Raw genomic sequence first — 18663 nt, 5'->3', positions numbered from 1 at the left:
TGGAGGTGTAGGTAGAGGTGTAGGTAGATGTGTAGGTAGAGGTAGAGGTGGAGGTGGAGGTGGATGTGGAGATGGAGCTAGAGGTGGAGGTGGAGTTGTAGGTAGAGGTGTAGGTAGATATGTGTAGGTATAGGTAGAGGTGGAGGTGGAGGTGGATGTGGAGATGGAGGTGGATGAGAAGGTGGAGGTAGAGGTGTAGGTAGAGGTGGAGGTGGAGGTGGAGATAGAGGTGTAGGTGGAGGTGGACGTGTAGGTAGAGGTGTAGGTAGAGGTGGAGGAGAAGGTGGAGGTAGAGGTAGAGGTAGAGGTGGGTGGAGGTGGAGTTGGAGGTAGAGGTGGAGGAGAAGGTGGAGGAGAAGGTGGAGGTAGAGTTGTAGGTAGAGGTGGAGGTAGAGGTATAGGTGGATGTGGAGGTGGAGGTGGAGGTGGAGGAATAGGTGGAGGTGGAGATGGCAGTGGAGGTAGAGGTGGAGGTAGAGGTGGAGGTGTAGGTAGAGGTAGAGGTGTAGGTGGAGGTGGATGTGGAGGTGGAGGTAGAGGTGTAGGTAGAGGTAGAGGTGGAGGAATAGGTGGAGGTGGAGATGGCAGTGGAGGTAGAGGTGGAGGTGGAGGTGGAGGTGTAGGTAGAGGTGTATGTGGAGGTGTAGGTAGAGGTAGAGGTGGAGGTGGAGGTGGAGGTAGAGATGTAGGTAGAGGTGTGGAGGTGGATGAGGTGGAGGTAGAGGTGGGGTGGATGTGGAGGTGGAGGTGGTAGGTAGAGGTGTAGGTGGAGGTAGAGGTGTAGGTAGAGGATGGAGGTGGAGGTGGAGGTGGAGGTGGATGTAGGTAGAGGTGTAGGTAGAGGTGGAGGGAGGTGGAGGTAGAGGTGTAGGTAGAGGTGTAGGTAGAGGTAGAGGTGGAGGTGGAGGTGGATGTGGATGTGGAGGTGGAGGTAGAGGTGTAGGTAGAGGTGGAGGTGGAGTTGGAGGTGTTGGTAGAGGTGTAGGTAGAGTTAGAAGTGGAGGTGGAGGTGGAGGTGGAGGTGGAGGTAGAGGTAGAGGTGGAGGTGGAAGTGGATGTGGAGGTGGAGGTAGAGGTGTAGGTAGAGGTAGAGGTGGAGGTGGATGTGGAGGTGGAGGTAGAGGTGTAGGTAGAGGTGGAGGTGTAGGTAGAGGTGTAGGTAGATGTGGAGGTGGAGGTAGAGGTAGAGGTGGAGGTGGAGGTGGTGGTGGATGTGGTTGTGGAAGTGGAGGTAGAGGTGTAGGTAGAGGTGGAGGTGTAGGTAGAGGTGTAGGTAGATGTGGAGGTGGAGGTGGGTGGAGGTGGAGGTGGATGTGGAGGTGGAGGTAGAGGTGTAGGTAGAGGTGGATGTGTAGGTAGAGGTGGAGGTAGATGTGGAGGTGGAGGTAGAGGTGGAGTGGGAGGTGTAGGTAGAGGTGTAGGTAGATGTGTAGGTAGAGGTAGAGGTGGGGGTGGATGTGGAGATGGAGGTAGAGGTGGAGGTGTAGGTAGAGGTGTAGGTAGATATGTGTAGGTAGAGGTAGAGGTGGAGGTGGAGGTGGATGTGGAGATGGAGGTAGAGGTAGAGGTGGAGGTGGAGTAGGAGGTGGAGGTGTAGGTAGAGGTGTAGGTAGAGGTGTAGGTAGAGGTGGAGGTAGAGGTGTAGGTGGAGGTGGAGATGGAGATGGAGGTGGAGGTGGATGTAGAGGTAGAGGTGTAGGTAGAGGTGGAGGTGGAGTTAGAGGTGTAGGTAGAGGTGGAGGTGGAGGTGGAGGTAGAGGTGTAGGTAGAGGTGTAGGTAGAGGTAGAGGTGGAGGTGGAGGTGGAGGTGGAGGTAGAGGTGTAGGTAGAGGTGTAGGTAGAGGTGGAGGTGGAGTTGGAGGTAGAGGTGTAGGTAGAGGTGGAGGTGTAGGTAGAGGTAGAGGTGTAGGTAGATGTGAAGGTGGAGGTAGAGGTGGAGGTGGATGTGGATGTGGAGGTGGAGGTAGAGGTGTAGGTAGAGGTGGAGGTGTAGGTAGATGTGTAGGTAGATGTGGAGGTGGAGGTAGAGGTGGAGGTGGAGGTGTAGGTAGAGGTGTAGGTAGATGTGTAGGTAGAGGTAGAGGTGGAGGTGGAGGTGGATGTGGAGATGGAGGTAGAGGTGGAGGTGGAGTTGTAGGTAGAGGTGTAGGTAGATATGTGTAGGTATAGGTAGAGGTGGAGGTGGAGGTGGATGTGGAGATGGAGGTGGATGAGAAGGTGGAGGTAGAGGTGTAGGTAGAGGTGGAGGTGGAGGTGGAGATAGAGGTGTAGGTGGAGGTGGACGTGTAGGTAGAGGTGTAGGTAGAGGTGTAGGTAGAGGTGGAGGAGAAGGTGGAGGTAGAGGTGGAGGAGAAGGTGGAGGTGGAGGTGGAGTTGGAGGTAGAGGTGGAGGAGAAGGTGGAGGTAGAGTTGTAGGTAGAGGTGGAGGTAGAGGTGTAGGTGGATGTGGAGGTGGAGGTGGAGGTAGAGGTGGCGGTGTAGGTAGAGGTGGAGGAATAGGTGGAGGTGGAGATGGCAGTGGAGGTAGAGGTGGAGGTAGAGGTGGAGGTGTAGGTAGAGGTAGAGGTGTAGGTGGAGGTGGATGTGGAGGTGGAGGTAGAGGTGTAGGTAGAGGTAGAGGTGGAGGAATAGGTGGAGGTGGAGATGGCAGTGGAGGTAGAGGTGGAGGTGGAGGTGGAGGTGTAGGTAGAGGTGTATGTGGAGGTGTAGGTAGAGGTAGAGGTGGAGGTGGATGTGGAGGTGGAGGTAGAGGTGTAGGTAGAGGTAGAGGTGGAGGTGGAGGTGGAGGTGGGTGTAGGTAGAGGTGTAGGTGGATGTGGAGGTAGAGGTGGAGGTGTAGGTGGAGGTGTGGTAGAGGTGGAGGTGGAGGTGGATGTAGAGGTAGAGGTGTAGGTAGAGGTGGAGGTAGAGGTGTAGGTAGAGGTGTAGGTAGAGGTGGAGGTGGAGGTAGAGGTGTAGGTAGAGGTGTAGGTAGAGGTGTAGGTGGAGGTGGAGGTGGATGTGGATGTGGAGGTGGAGGTAGAGGTGTAGGTAGAGGTGGAGGTGTAGTTGGAGGTAGAGGTGTTGGTAGAGGTGTAGGTAGAGTTAGAAGTGGAGGTGGAGGTGGAGGTGGAGGTGGAGGTAGAGGTGGAGGTGGAAGTGGATGTGGAGGTGGAGGTAGAGGTGTAGGTAGAGGTAGAGGTGGAGGTGGATGTGGAGGTGGAGGTAGAGGTGTAGGTAGAGGTGGAGGTGTGGTAGGGTGTAGGTAGATGTGGGTGGAGGTAGAGGTGGAGGTGGAGGTGGAGGTGGATGTGGTTGTGGAAGTGGAGGTAGAGGTGTAGGTAGAGGTGGAGATGTAGGTAGAGGTGTAGGTAGATGTGGAGGTGGAGGTAGAGGTGGAGGTGGAGGTGGATGTGGAGGTGGAGGTAGAGGTGTAGGTAGAGGTGGATGTGTAGGTAGAGGTGGAGGTAGATGTGGAGGTGGAGGTAGAGGTGGAGTGGGAGGTGTAGGTAGAGGTGTAGGTAGATGTGTAGGTAGAGGTAGAGGTGGGGGTGGATGTGGAGATGGAGGTAGAGGTGGAGGTGTAGGTAGAGGTGTAGGTAGAGGTGTAGGTAGAGGTGGAGGTGGAGGTGGATGTGGAGATGGAGGTAGAGGTGGAGGTAGAGTAGGAGGTGGAGGTGTAGGTAGAGGTGTAGGTAGAGGTGTAGGTAGAGGTGTAGGTAGAGGTGGAGGTAGAGGTGTAGGTGGAGGTGGAGATGGAGGTGGAGGTGGATGTAGAGGTGTAGGTGTAGGTAGAGGTGGAGGTGGGTTAGAGGTGGAGGTGGAGAGTGGAGGTGGAGGTGGAGGTAGAGGTAGAGGTGGAGGTGGAGGTGGATGTGGAGGTGGAGGTAGAGGTGTAGGTAGAGGTGTAGGTAGAGGTGGAGGTGGAGTTGGAGGTAGAGGTGTAGGTAGAGGTGTAGGTAGAGGTAGAGGTGGAGGTGGAGGTGGAGGTGGATGTAGAGGTAGAGGTGTAGGTAGAGGTGTAGGTAGAGGTAGAGGTGGAGGTGGATGTGGAGGTGGAGGTAGAGGTGTAGGTAGAGGTGGAGGTGGAGGTGGATGTGGAGGTGGAGGTGGAGGTAGAGGTGTAGGTAGAGGTGGAGGTGTAGGTAGAGGTGTAGGTAGATGTGGAGGTGGAGGTAGAGGTAGAGGTGGAGGTAGAGGTGGAGGTGGAGGTGGACGTGGTTGTGGAGGTGGAGGTAGAGGTGTAGGTAGAGGTGGAGGTGTAGGTAGAGGTGTAGGTAGATGTGGAGGTGGAGGTAGAGGTGGAGGTGGAGGTGGATGTGGAGGTGGAGGTAGAGGTGTAGGTAGAGGTGGAGGTGTAGGTAGAGGTGTAGGTAGATGTGGAGGTGGAGGTAGAGGTGGAGGTGGAGGTGTAGGTAGAGGTGTAGGTAGATATGTGAGGTAGAGGTAGAGGTGGAGGTGGAGGTGAATGTGGAGATGGAGGTGGAGGTAGAGGTAGAGGTGGAGGTGGAGGTAGAGGTGGAGATGGAGGTGGAGGTGGAGGTGTAGGTAGAGGTGGGTAGAGGTGGAGGTAGAGGTGTAGGTGGAGGTGGAGATGGAGGTGGAGATGGCAGTGGAGGTGGAGGTAGAGGTGGAGGTGGGGATGGAGGTGGAGATGGAGGTGGATATGGAGGTGGAGGTGGAGGTGGAGGTAGAGGTAGAGGTGGAGGTGGAGTGGAGGTAGAGGTGGAGGTGGAGATGGAGGTAGAGGTGGATATGGAGGTGGAGGTGGAGGTGGAGGTAGAGGTAGAGGTGGAGATGGAGGTGGAGGTGGAGGTAGAGCTAGAGGTGGAGATGGAGGTAGAGGTGGAGGTGGAGGTGGAGGTGGAGGTGGAGTTGGAGGTGGAGGTAGAGGTGGAGGTGGAGGAAGACCAAGAACAAGAAGAGTACTCCGATGAAATTCGGGTGACTATGGTGGAATATGTGATCAACCATGGTTTGACCTTGAGAGAGGCTGGGAAGAGAGTGCAGCCCAATCTGAGCCTCTTCACCCTAGCATCCATCATCTGGACGTTCCAAAATGAGAATAGGTATTACATTTACATTTAAGTCATTTAGCAGACGCTCTTATCCAGAGCGACTTAACTGCAGACATTGGACCTCTATACTACAGTTGAAGTTGGAAGTTTACATACACCTTAGCCAACTACATTTAAACTCAGTTTTTCACAATTCCTGACATTTAATCTGAATAAAAATTCCCTGTTTTAGGTCAGTTAGGATCACCACTTTATTTTAAGAATGGGAAATGTCAGAATAATAGTAGAGAGAATTATTTATTTCAGCTTTGATTTCTTTCATCACATTCCCAGTGGGTCGTGAAGTTTACACATACTCAATTAGTATTTGGTAGCATTGCCTTTAAATGGTTTAACTTGGGTCAAATGTTTTGGGCAGCCTTCCGCAAGCTTCCCACAATAAATTGGGTGAATTCTGGCCCAGAGCTGGTGGAACTGAGTCAGGTTTGTAGGCCTCCTTGCTTGCATACGCTTTTTCAGTTCTGCCCACAAATCTTCTATAGGATTGAGGTCAGGGCTTTGTGATGGCCACTCCAATACATTGTTGACATTGTTGTCCTTAAGCCATTTGCCACAACTTTGGAAGTATGCTTGGGGTCATTGTCCATTTGGAAGACCCATTTGCGACCAAGCTTTAACTTCCTGACTGATGTCTTGAGATGTTGCGTCAATATATCCACATAATTTTCCCACCTCATGATGCCATCTCTTTTGTGAAGTGCACCAGTCCCTCCTGCAGCAAAGCACCCCCACAACGTGCTTCACGGTTGGGATGGTGTTCTTCAGCTTGCAAGCCTCCCCCTTTTTCCTCCAAACATAACGATGGTCATTATGGACAAACCGTTAGATTTTTGTTTCATCAGACCAGAGGACATTTCTCCAGAAAGTATGATCTTTGTCCCCATGTGCAGTTGCAAACCGTAGCCTGTTTTTTTATGGCGGTTTTGGAGCAGTGGCTTCTTCCTTGCTGAGTGGCCTTTCAGGTTATGTCGATTTCGGACTCGTTTAACTGTGGATATAGATACTTTTGTACCTGTTTCCTCCAACGGTCCTTTGCTGTTGTTCTGGGATTGATATGCACTTTTCGCACCAAAGTAGATTAATCTCTAGGAGACAGAAAGCGTCTCCTTCTTGAGCTGTATAACGGCTGAGTGGTACCATGGTGTTTATACTTGCGTACTATTGTTTGTACTGATGAACGTGGTACCTTCATGCATTTGGAAATTGCTCCCAAGGATGAACCAGACTTGTGGAGGTCTACAATTTTTTTCCTGAGGTCTTGGCTGATTTCTTTAGATTTTTCCATGATGTCAAGCAAAGAGGCACTGAGTTTCAAGGTAGGCCTTGAAAATCATCCACAGGTACTCCTCCAATTGACTGAAATTATGTCAATTAGCCTATCAGAAGCTTCTAAAGCCATGACATCATTTTCTGGAATTTTCCAAGCTGTTTAAAGGCACAGTCAACTTAATGTATGTAAACTTCTGACCCACTGGAATTGTGAATCAGTATATTGTAAGTGAAATAATATGTCTGTAAACAATTGTTGGACAAAAATGACTTGTGTCATGCACAAAGTAGGTGTCCTAACCGACTTGTCAAAACTATAGTTTGTTAACAAGACATTTCCGGAGAGCTTGAAAAAAGAGTTTTAATAATTCCTACCTAAGTGTATGTGTGGCCACCAGCTGCATTAAGTACTGCAATGCATCTCCTCATCATGGACTGCACCTGATTTTCCAGTTCTTGCTGTGAGATGTCACCTCACTCTTCCCCAAGGCACCTGCAAGTTCCCGGACATTTCTGTTGGGAATGGCCCTTGCCCTCACCCTTTGATCCAACGATCCAGAAGTGCTCAATGGGATTAAGATCCGGGCCCTTCCTGGCCATGGCAGAACACTGACATTCCTGCCATGCAGGAAATCATGCACAGAATGAGCAGTACGGCTGGTGGCGTTGTCATGCTGGAGGGTCATGTCAAGATGAGCCTGCAGGAAAGGTACCACATGAGGGAGGAGGATGTCTTCCCTGTAACGCACAGCGTTGTCATGCTGGAGGGTCATGTCAGGATGAGCCTGCAGGAAGGGTACCACATGAGGGAGGAGGATGTCTTCCCTGTAACGCACAGCGTTGTCATGCTGGAGGGTCATGTCAGGATGAGCCTGCAGGAAGGGTACAACATGAGGGAAGAGGATGTCTTCTCTGTAACGCACAGCGTTGTGATTGCCTGCAATGACAACAAGCTCAGTCCGATGATGCTGTGACACACTGCCCCAGACCATGACGAACCCTCCCCCTCCAAATAGATCCTGCTCCAGAGTACAGGCCTCTGTGTAACGCTCATTCCTTTTACGATAAATGCGAATCCGACCATCCCCCCTGGTGAGACAAAACTGCAACTCGTCAGTGAAGAGCACTTTTTGGTCCAGTCCTGTCTGGTCCAGCGACGGTGGGTTTGTGCCCATAGGCGACGTTGTTGCCGGTGATGTCTGGTGAGGACCTGCCTTACAACAGGCCTATACAAGCCCTCAGTCCAGCCTCTCTCAGCCTATTGCGGACAGTCTGAGCACTGATGGAGGGATTGTGCGTTCCTGGTGTAACTCGGGCAGTTGTTGTTGCCATCGAGTACCTGTCCCGCAGGTGTGATGTTCGGATGTACCGATCCTTTGCAGGTGTTGTTACACGTGGTCTTCCACTGCGAAGATGATCAGCTGTCCATCCTGTCTCCCTGTAGCACTGTCTTAGGCGTCTCACAGTACAGACATTGCAATTTTTTGCCCTGGCCACATCTGCAGTCCTCATGCCCCCTTGCAGCATGCCTAAGGCAAATGAGCAGGGACCCTGGGCATCTTACTTTTGGTGTTTTTCAGAGTCAGTAGAAAGGCCTCTTTAGTGTCCTAAATGTTCATAACTGTGACCTTAATTGCCTACCGTCTGTAAGCTGTTAGTGTCTTAACGGCCGTTTGACAGGTGCATGTTCATTAATTGTTAATGGGAAATCCTTTACAATGAATATATGTGAATGTTTCTTGGATTTTTATGATCTTTGAAAGACAGGATCCTAAAAAAGGAATGTTTCTTTTTTTTTGCTGAGTTTATAAAGAAATTGACAGTATTTACTGAGAACCATGGAGTTGGATGTATGTTCTATTCCACAGGAATTTATATTCATAGATGAGGCTGGATTATATTTAGACGAGGAGGAGAGGAAGGAACATCATGAGTCAATGCGCCATCATTGAGGTACCTGGCCAGCGTGGGATTGTAATGTTAATGTCACCATATGAGCAGCTATGAGCCACAATGCGGTCTTCCACCGCCATGCTACACATGGACCATACAACATCCAGCCCATCTCCTTCATTTCCATACAACACCTTTACATGACAGTCTTTTCTTTCAGCCAGAGCACAGAGACACCAGGTGATCCTGAGCAGCAAATGTATGTTCTAGTTTGGGACAACTGGATCTTCCATCGGGTTGCTCAGTTCCCCAACTAGTTCCACAACCCACAATTCTCTATCATCTCCCATCTGTCACGAACCGGCTCAAAGCCCGTAACAAAGGGAGACAACGTGGAGATAAGGAGTAGCAAAATATATATTTATTAACTAAAGCAACTAAGTATAATATACAATGGTGTGTGTAATCAGTAATCAGTAGTGTAAGTGAGTGTTTTGCATGCATGAATGTGATAATGCAGGGTGTTGAAAGGTGCCAAAGCAAACAAACAAAAGGCCACCAAGAACCACAACACAATCTACAAAAGGTGTCTGCATGGAGAGAGTCTCCTCCATGAATGTGGAAGAGGTCTATTTATCCTGGGAGACACCTGGCCCAGGTGTTTCCCATGTAGCTGACGACCCTCTCAACTCCGCCCACCGGCATCCTAATAAGGAAACAAGAACAAAGACAGAATACGGCAGACAGAGTGGGAGGGTCGTCACACACCATATTCCTCCTTTTTCAACCCCACTGAGGAGTTGTTTTCAGCATGGCTGTGGAAGGTGTATGATTGCAAACTCCATTTAAGGCCCTTCTCCAGGCAATGGAGGAGGCCTGTGGTGACATTCCAGCAGAGTCCTGTCAGGGGTGGATGCGTCATGCCAGAAGATATTTCCCCCGCTGTCTGGCCAAGGAGAATATCGCCTGCGATGTGGATAAAAATCTGTGGCAGGACCAAAACAACAGACTGATTTTGTTTTCGAAAATGGAGTATTTGTTTCTTGACTTATGATTTAGATTTTGACAGTTACTTTATCCATACAAATGATCGAACATAGAGTCGTACAAATAGGCCTATTTTTCTTCCTTTGAATATGCTAAATATATTTACTGTATGTTTGCATTTTTACTCTTTGTGTGCTTACAGTATGCTGTTTAACATGTCTTGAGTCATGTTGAATTTGCATTTGTGTTCCTTTCTTGTTTGAGTACACACATACAATATATAGTATAATAAATCAAATCAAATTGTATTTGTCACATGCGCCGAATACAACAGGTGTAGACCTTACAGTGAAATGCTTATTACGAGCCCTGAACCAACAATGCAGTTTTAAGAAAATACATTTTAAAAAGTAAGACATAAGAAAAACAAATAATTAAAGACCAGCAGTAAATAACAATAGCGGGGCTATATACAGGGGGTACCGGTACAGAGTCAATGTGGAGGCTATATAGAGGGGGTACCGGTTCAGAGACAATGTGGAGGCTATATACAGGGGGTACCGGTACAGAGTCAATGTGGAGGCTATATAGAGGGGGTACCGGTTCAGAGTCAATGTGGAGGCTATATACAGGGGGTACCGGTTCAGAGTCAATGTGGAGGCTATATACAGGGGGTACCGGTACAGAGTCAATGTGGAGGCTATATAGAGGGGGTACCGGTTCAGAGACAATGTGGAGGCTATATACAGGGGGTACCGGTTCAGAGTCAATGTGGAGGCTATATACAGGGGGTACCGGTACAGAGTCAATGTGGAGGCTATATAGAGTCAAGAGTCAATGTGGAGACTATATACAGGGGGTACCGGTTCAGAGTCAATGTGGAGGCTATATACAGGGGGTACCGGTACAGAGTCAATGTGGAGGCTATATACAGGGGGTACCGGTACAGAGTCAATGTGGAGGCTATATACAGGGGGTACCGGTACAGAGTCAATGTGGAGGCTATATACAGGGGGTACCGGTACAGAGTCAATGTGGAGACTATATACAGGGGGTACCGGTACAGAGTCAATGTGGAGGCTATATACAGGGTGTTACGGTACAGAGTCAATGTGGAGGCCATATACAGGGGGTACCGGTACAGAGTCAATGTGGAGACTATATACAGGGGGTACCGGTACAGAGTCAATGTGGAGACTATATACAGGGGGTACCGGTACAGAGTCAATGTGGAGACTATATACAGGGTATTACGGTACAGAGTCAATGTGGAGGCTATATACAGGGGGTACCGGTACAGAGTCAATGTGGAGACTATATACATGGGGTACCGGTACAGAGTCAATGTGGAGACTATATACAGGGGGTACCGGTACAGAGTCAATGTGGAGACTATATACAGGGCGTACCGGTACAGAGTCAATGTGGAGGCTATATAATGGGGGTACCCGGTACAGAGTCAATGTAGAGGCTATATACAGGGGGTACCGGTACAGAGTCAATGTGGAGGCTATATACAGGGGGTACCGGTACAGAGTCAATGTGGAGACTATATACAGGGTATTACGGTACAGAGTCAATGTAGAGGCTATATACAGGGGGTACCGGTACAGAGTCAATGTGGAGACTATATACAGGGTATTACGGTACAGAGTCAATGTAAAGGCTATATACAGGGGGTACCGGTACAGAGTCAATGTGGAGGCTATATACAGGGTATTACGGTACAGAGTCAATGTGGAGGCTATATATATGGGGTACCGGTACAGAGTCAATGTGGAGGCTATATACAGGGTGTTACAGTACAGAGTCAATGTGGAGGCTACAGAGTCAATGTGGAGGCTATATACAGGGGTACCGGTACAGAGTCAATGTGGAGGCTATATACAGTCACATAGTCAATGTGGAGGCTATATACAGGGGTACCGGTACATAGTCAATGTGGAGGCTATATACAGGGGGTACCGGTACAGAGTCAATGTGGAGGCTATATACAGGGGTATCGGTACATAGTCAATGTGGAGGCTATATACAGGGGTACCGGTACATAGTCAATGTGGAGGCTATATACAGGGGGTACCGGTACAGAGTTACTGTGGGGGCAATATACAGGGGTACCGGTACAGAGTCAATCTGTCAATATGCGGGGGCACTGTTGTCGAGGTAATTGTGGTAATTATGTACATACAGGTAGGGTTATTAAAGTGGCTATGCATAGATAATAACAGAGAGTAGCAGCAGCATGGGGGGGTGCAAATAGTCTGGGTAGCCATTTGATTAGCTGTGCAGGAGACTTATGTCTTGGGGATAGAAGCTGTTTAGACGCCTCTTGGACCTAGACTTGTCGCTTGCCGTGCAGTAGCAGAGAGATCAGTCTATGACTAGGGTGGGATGGAGTCTTTGACAATTTTTAGGACCTTCCTCTGACACCACTGGTATGGAGGTCCTGGATGGCAGGAAGCTTGAAGCCGGGGATGTACTGGGCCATACGCACTACCCTCTGCAGTACCTTGCAGTCAGAGGCCAAGCAGTTGCCGTACCAGGCAGTGATGCAACCCGTCAGGATGACCCATTTCAGTCTCCTGAGGGGGAATAAGTATTGTCGTGCCCTCTTCATGACTGTCTTGGTGTGCTTGGACCATGTTACTTTGTTGGTGATGTTGATGCCAAGGAACTTGAAGCTCTCAACCTGCTCCAGAACAGCCCACTCGATGAGAATGGGGGCGTGTTTGGTCCTTCTTTTTCTGTAGTCCACAATCATCTCCAATCATCTCCTTACTCTTTATCACGGTTAGGGAGAGGTTGTTGTCCTGGCACCACACGGTAAGGTCTCTGACCACCTCCCTAAAGGCTGTCTCATCGTTGTCGGTGATCAGGCCTACCACTGTTGTGTCATCAGCAAACTTAATGATGGTGTTGGAGTTGTGCCTGGCAGTGCAGTCATGAGTGAACAGGGAGTACAGGAGGGGACTGAGCACGCACCCGTGAGGGGCCCCCGTGTTGAGGATCAGCGTGCAGACGTATTGTTACCTACCCTTATCACCTGGGGGCGGCCCGTCAGGAACTCTAGGATCCAGTGGCAGAGGGAGGTGTTTAGTCCCAGGGTCCTTAGCTTAGTGATGAGCTTTAAGGGCACTATGGTGTTGAACACTGAGCTGTAGTCAATGAATAGAGATTGCATCATCTGTGGATCTGTTGGTGTGGTATGCAAATTGGAGTGGATCTAGGGTTTCTGAGATAATGCTGTTGATGTGAGCCATGACCAGCCTTTCAAAGCATTTCATGGCTACAGACATGAGTGCTACTGGTCGGTAGTCATTTAGGCAGGTTACCTTAGTGTTCTTGGTAAGTTTGTGAATGTTGACCTGTTTAAAGTTCTTACTCACATTGGCTGCGGAGAGCGTGATCACACAGTCATCCGGAACAGCTGATGCTCTCATGCATGTTTCAGTGTTACTTGCCTCGAAGCGAGCATATAAGTTATTTAGCTCATCTGGTAGGCTCGTGTCACTGGGCAGCTCTCGGCTGTGCTTCCTTTTGTGGTCTGTAATAGTTTGCAAGCCCTGCCACATCCGACGAGCGTCAGAGACGGTGTAGTACGATTCAATCTTCATCCTGTATTGATGCTTTGGCTGTTTGATGGTTCGTCGGAGGGCACAGCGGGATTCATTATAAGCTTCTGCGTTAGAGTCTCGCTCCTTGAAAGTGGCAGCTCTACCCTTTAGCTCAGTGCAAATGTTGCCTGTAATCCATTGCTTCTGGTTGGGGTATGTACGTACAGCCACTGTGGGGATGATGTCTTCGATGCACTTATTGGTAAAGCCAGTGACTGATGTGGTGTCATCGGAAGAATCCCGGAACATATTCCAGTCTGTGTGTCACGTCTTGGTCTTAGTATTTTGTGTTTTCTTTAATTATTTGTTCAGGCCAGGGTGTGACATGGGTTTATTGTGTTGTCATATTGGGGTTTTTAGTAGGCATTGGGATTGTGGCTGAGTAGGGGTGTAGCATAGGCTTGGCTGCCTGAGGCGGTTCTCAATCAGAGTCAGGTGATTCTCGTTGTCTCTGATTGGGAACCATATTTAGGTAGCCTGGGTTTCACTGTGTGTTTTGTGGGTGATTGTTCCTGTCTTTGTGTTAGTTAGCACTAGATAGGCTGTATAGGTTTTCGCGTTTCGTTTGTTGTTTTGTAATTTAAGTTATTTCATGTATCGTACATATTTTCATTAAAGATCATGAGTAACCACCACGCCGCATTTTGGTCCGACTCTCTTTCAACAGACGAACGCCGTTACACTGTGTTAGCAAAGTAGTCCTGTAGTTTAGTATCTCCTTCATCTGACCTTTTTTTGTAGACCGAGTCACTGGTGCCTCCTGCTTTCATTTTTGCTTGTCATTTTTTCCCTCTGGTTGCACATTTAACATGCTGATAGAAAATCGGTAAAACTGATTTAAATTTCCCTGGATTAAAGTCAGCGGCCACTAGGAGCACCGCCTCTGGGTGAGCGTTTTGCTGTTTGCTTATGCCGGAATACAGCTAATTTAGTGTGGTTTCAGTGCCAACCTCGCTCTGCAGTGGTATGTTGACAACTATGAAAAATACAGATGATCCACATTGATTCTGTACCGGTACCCCCTGTATATCTAGGTAGGTAGTGTATTACCGTTTTTAATGTCCCGTTGGTAGGATAAATATGTGCTTTCAGTTCGTCCCATTTATTTTCCAGCGATTGAACATTAGCTAGCAGAATGGAGGGCAAGGGAAGATTCACCAGCGAATCAGGGGGATCGGGGCCTGGTCGGGTGTCCATAGTATATCCCTCGGGTCCGACTCATTGAAGAATAACTCCTTGTCCAATTTGATGGGAGTAATACCATTCTGATGTCCAGAAGCAATAAACAAGTTACGAACAACGCGAAAAAACAAACGAAATAGCATGATTGGTTGAGAGCCGATGTCACGACTCCTCTTCCTGTTCGGGCGGCGCTCGGCGGTCGTCGTCGCCGGTCTACTAGCTGCTACCGATCCCTTTTCTTTTTCGTTGGGTTTTGTCTGTCTTGTTGTTCACCTGTGTCTAGTTTAGGAATTAGTGGGGTATTTAATCTCGCCTTACCCTCTAGGTTTTGTGCGGGATTGTTTGTGTAGCTGTGATTTGTTTGGGTTGCGTTTGGGTTGTGTTTTTTCTGGACTGCGTTCCTGCTGTTTAGTGGCTACTGTTGTGGTCCTGTGCCTGTTCTTGATGGACTTGTAGATAAACGGCCTTCTTGTGTCACGATCGTCGTCAGGGTGGAAATGACCGGACCAAGGTGCAGCGTGGTGAGCGTACATTACTTTTCATTTATAAATGTCGCCAACAAAACAAAGAATAAGGAAACGACCGTGAAGCTGACTTCGGCTATACTCTAACACAGACATCTACCCACAACTGAGGTAGCAAAGCACGCTGCCTAAGTATGATTCCCAATCAGAGACAACGATAGACAGCTGTCCCTGATTGAGAACTATACCCGGCCAAAACATAGAAACAGAAAACATAGAATGCCCACCCCACATCACACCCTGACCTAACCGAATAGAGAAATAAAACATCTCTCTAAGGTCAGGGCGTGACATCTTGCAATTCGCTCTCTCCTGCGCCTGTCTCCACACCCACCTCTCCTAGGGAGAACCTGACAGCCGATAAGATGGCTGAAATACTGAAATAGGTTCTGATAGTAGTGTTTAAATATGTCACTTTAGTGTGATCTTGGTTGTCACTAAGTTAGATTAATTTGATGTGTGTGTGTCTCATTAGTAAGCAGAGTTTCATTCTGAGCAGGGGGAACATGATTTTAATTGTTGTGTTTCATTTTGCAAGATGTCTGTAGGGTTTAGGGAAATTCGCTAACTTTTTTAGTGTTTTGTGTTTAGAGTTTTGAGTACCTGAGAAATAGTTTCAGCAAACGTGTGTTAACCATTTGGGAAAAACTGTAAGATCATGGTTCCTGTTCTGTCTGTAAAGCAGAGCATTAAGAACATGGTACCTGTTCTGCCTGTAAAGCAGATCATTATAAGATCATGGTCCCTGTCTGTAAAGCAGAGCATTATAAGAACATGGTTCCTGTTCTGCCTGTAAAACAGAGCATTAAGAACATGGTTCCTGTTCTGTCTGTAAAGCAGAGCATTAAGAACATGGTTCCTGTTCTTCCTGTAAAGCAGAGCATTAAGAACATGGTTCCTGTTCTTCCTGTAAAGCAGAGCATTAAGAACATGGTACCTGTTCTGTCTGTAAAGCAGAGCATTAAGAACATGGTTCCTGTTCTGTCTGTAAAGCAGATCATTAAGAACATGGTTCCTGTTCTTCCTGTAAAGCAGAGCATTAAGAACATGGTTCCTGTTCTTCCTGTAAAGCAGAGCATTAAGAACATGGTACCTGTTCTGCCTGTAAAGCAGAGCATTAAGAACATGGTTCCTGTTCTTCCTGTAAAGCAGAGCATTATAAGATCATGGTACCTGTTCTGTCTGTAAAGCAGAGCATTAAGAACATGGTTCCTGTTCTGCCTGTAAAGCAGAGCATTATAAGATCATGGTACCTGTTTTGCCTGTAAAGCAGAGCATTAAGAACATGGTTCCTGTTCTGCCTGTAAAGCAGAGCATTAAAGAACATGGTTCCTGTTCTGTCTGTAAAGCAGAGCATTATAAGAACATGGTTCATGTTCTGTCTGTAAAGCAGAGCATTAAGAACATGGTTCCTGTTCTGCCTGTAAAGCAGAGCATTAAGAACATGGTTCCTGTTTTGCCTGTAAAGCAGAGCATTATAAGATCATGGTACCTTGGACTACAGAAAGATTGAATTACAGAATGACTTCAAACAGATGTTGTATTATGTTCAAGCACTCAGCCCTCTCGTATAGGGTCCACCTGGATAGACCTCAACTGCATCCAGAATGGCACCCTATTCCCTATATAGTGCACCGGTCAAATGTAGTGCACTATAAATGAAAATAGGGTGCCATTTCTGACCAACGCCTTGGTTGCACCTGAACAGAGAGACCCCGCCCCTCAACAGGTGTAGGTGTACATCAGACAGAAACCTCTGTCATTCGATCTAGGTAATGTTGCTATGACGACAAACTCTGTCTCTCTGGCAGCAGCCGTGTGTCTGGTTTCAGTCTAAAGAGACGAGAATGAGATGAGGCCCAGCAAGGTCACAGCTGATTGGCTGACAAACACCAAGGTCACAGCTGATTGGCTGACAAACAATTTGATCACCCTGTTGCAAGAGAACTTGAGTTTTAAAAAGTATTCTAAAGTTTGTAAATTCCTTTTTAAAATGTCAAACTTGATTCGCCTTAAAGAGAAATATATCAACCCCTCCCCCCCAAAAAAATCTATTAATTATAATCCACATAATAATTCACATGTCCTGTTGCTGCGGGATTATTTTCCTGCTGTGTGAAATTGGTTCAAATGATGATACGGCATCTGTAGGTGTTTGCTGCTTTGTAGACTACAATGAAATAAATAACCAGAAGAACTGATCAAACAGAGACACAAAGTAACTTCCCAGTTTAAATCAAGACCCAAGACTCAAATTAAATGAAAGGAAAAAATGAAACTCACCCAAGTCCTGTGACTATTCACAGCTATAAACTTTCCACTTCCAGGTTTTCACCGTCAAGTGAAATGATTTTAAAAGGGATCCTGGGTTATCAAACACAGGCACAGAGCGCAAATACCCAACTTATTTTCCTTACTTCATTCTTTCTACTCAAAGAAGAAGAAAAAAACACACACACACACACTTCCTCACACACACACTTAATGGTTGGCTAGATAGCGTGGTCGGTCGCCGGTCTGTGTGTGTGCCCTTGTCTGGGTCTGGGAAAGGGAGGAAATGTTTGGAGAAAGAGCTGAAACTCAATGATTTCTTTCTATGCGGTGGAAAGCCTAGTAATCTAGTTGACATCTGATGGGGGGGACAGGTGAGAGTGGGAGAGAGAGAGAGAGAGAGAGGGGAAGGAGAGAGAGAGAAAGGGAGAGAGAGAGAGAGAGAGAGAGAGAGAGAGAGAGAGAGAGAGAGAGAGAGAGAGAGAGAGAGAGAGAGAGAGAGAGAGAGAGAGAGAGAGAGAGAGAGAGGGAAGGAGAGAGACAGAGAGAGAGAAGGAGGGGGAAGGGAGAGAGAGAGGAGAGAGACAGAGAGAGAGAGAGAGAGAGAGAGAGAGAGAGAGAGAGAGAGAGAGAGAGAAAGAGAGAGAGAGAGGGGAAAGAGAGAGATAGAGAGAGAGAGAGAGAGAGAGAGAGAGAGAGAGAGAGAGAGAGAGAAAAAAAAGAAAGGGGAAGGAGAGAGAGAGAGAGAGAGAGAGAGAGAGGGAGGGAGGGAGGGAGGGAGGGAGGTTTATAAAGGGAAGGGGGAAACCCTTGTTAATACACAGCCAGCTGGATATCCGTTCTCCATACCTTAGTGAGATGCACGTGAAAAGAATTAGTGAGGACCGTAATATGTGAAAAAAAACACATCTTATTATTAGTGTATGTATATTTTAAAGTAATAAATAATAATAAAATCCATTTACACCTGACAATTATGTGGAAACTGGCCTGTGAGACAGAGGTACACAATGTATAGGAAACACAGCCATCTGTGCAATGCATTAGTCTTTTTAGAGAGAAGAGAGGAACACAGTTATGTGAGAAGGCAGCATAGTTTTGAAGCAGGCTGTGGTTTTTATAATATCTTTATAGAAAATCAAAAGATAAAAATACACACTTTCAAAGAGGACCCATTTCTATCTATCCAGGAAAAGCATGGATAATGTGGGATAATTGCTGCCATTTTGGGGAAATGTATTCTTTGGAACATTAACTACCGGAGAGGAATGAAAGGGTGGAGGAATGGAGCGATGGAGGGGTGGAGGAATGGAGGAATGGAGGGGTGGAGGGATGGAGGGATGGAGGAATGGAAAGATGGAGGAATGGAGGGGTGGAGGAGTGGAGGGGTGGAGGAGTGGAGGAGTGGAGGGATGGAGGAATGGAGAATGGAGGAATGGAGGGGTGGAGGGATGGAGGGATGGAGGGGTGGAGGAATGGAGGGATGGAGGGGTGGAGGAATGGAGGAATGGAGGGGTGGAGGGATGGAGGGATGGAGGAATGGAAAGATGGAGGAATGGATGGGGTGGAGGAGTGGAGGGGTGGAGGAGTGGAGGGATGGAGGAATGGAGGAATGGAGGGGTGGAGGAGTGGAGGGGTGGAGGGGTGGAGGGGTGGAGGAATGTAGGGGTGGAGGCATGGAGGGGTGGAGGAATGGAGGAGTGGAGGAGTGGAGGGGTAGAGGAATGGAGGAATGGAGGAGTGGAGGGGTGGAGGGGTGGAGGAATGGAGGGAGGAGGGATGGAGGAATGGAGGAGTGGAGGGATGGAGGAGTGGAGGGATGGAGGATGGAGGAGGAGGGATGGAGGGATGGAGGAATGGAGGAGT

At 48.1% G+C, this 18663-nt stretch overlaps 1 protein-coding gene across 1 annotated transcript in view; it reads right to left on the bottom strand.

Moving 5' to 3' along the window:
- Positions 1 to 17082, bottom strand: part of si:ch211-142k18.1 (uncharacterized) — a 69312-nt gene extending 52230 nt beyond the window's left edge. The window contains exon 1 of the mRNA XM_065026146.1: positions 16810 to 17082. The gene's annotated coding sequence lies outside the window, so the exon portion shown is untranslated. The remainder of the gene's footprint in view (positions 1 to 16809) is intronic.
- Positions 17083 to 18663: the final 1581 nt, after the last annotated feature.

Source organism: Oncorhynchus nerka, linkage group LG13, assembly GCF_034236695.1.
Source record: "Oncorhynchus nerka isolate Pitt River linkage group LG13, Oner_Uvic_2.0, whole genome shotgun sequence".
In the NCBI taxonomy this organism is placed as follows: Eukaryota; Metazoa; Chordata; class Actinopteri; order Salmoniformes; family Salmonidae; genus Oncorhynchus; species Oncorhynchus nerka.
The sequence above is the reverse complement of the archived record's forward strand: the minus strand, read 5'-3'. Positions and strand labels throughout refer to the sequence as shown.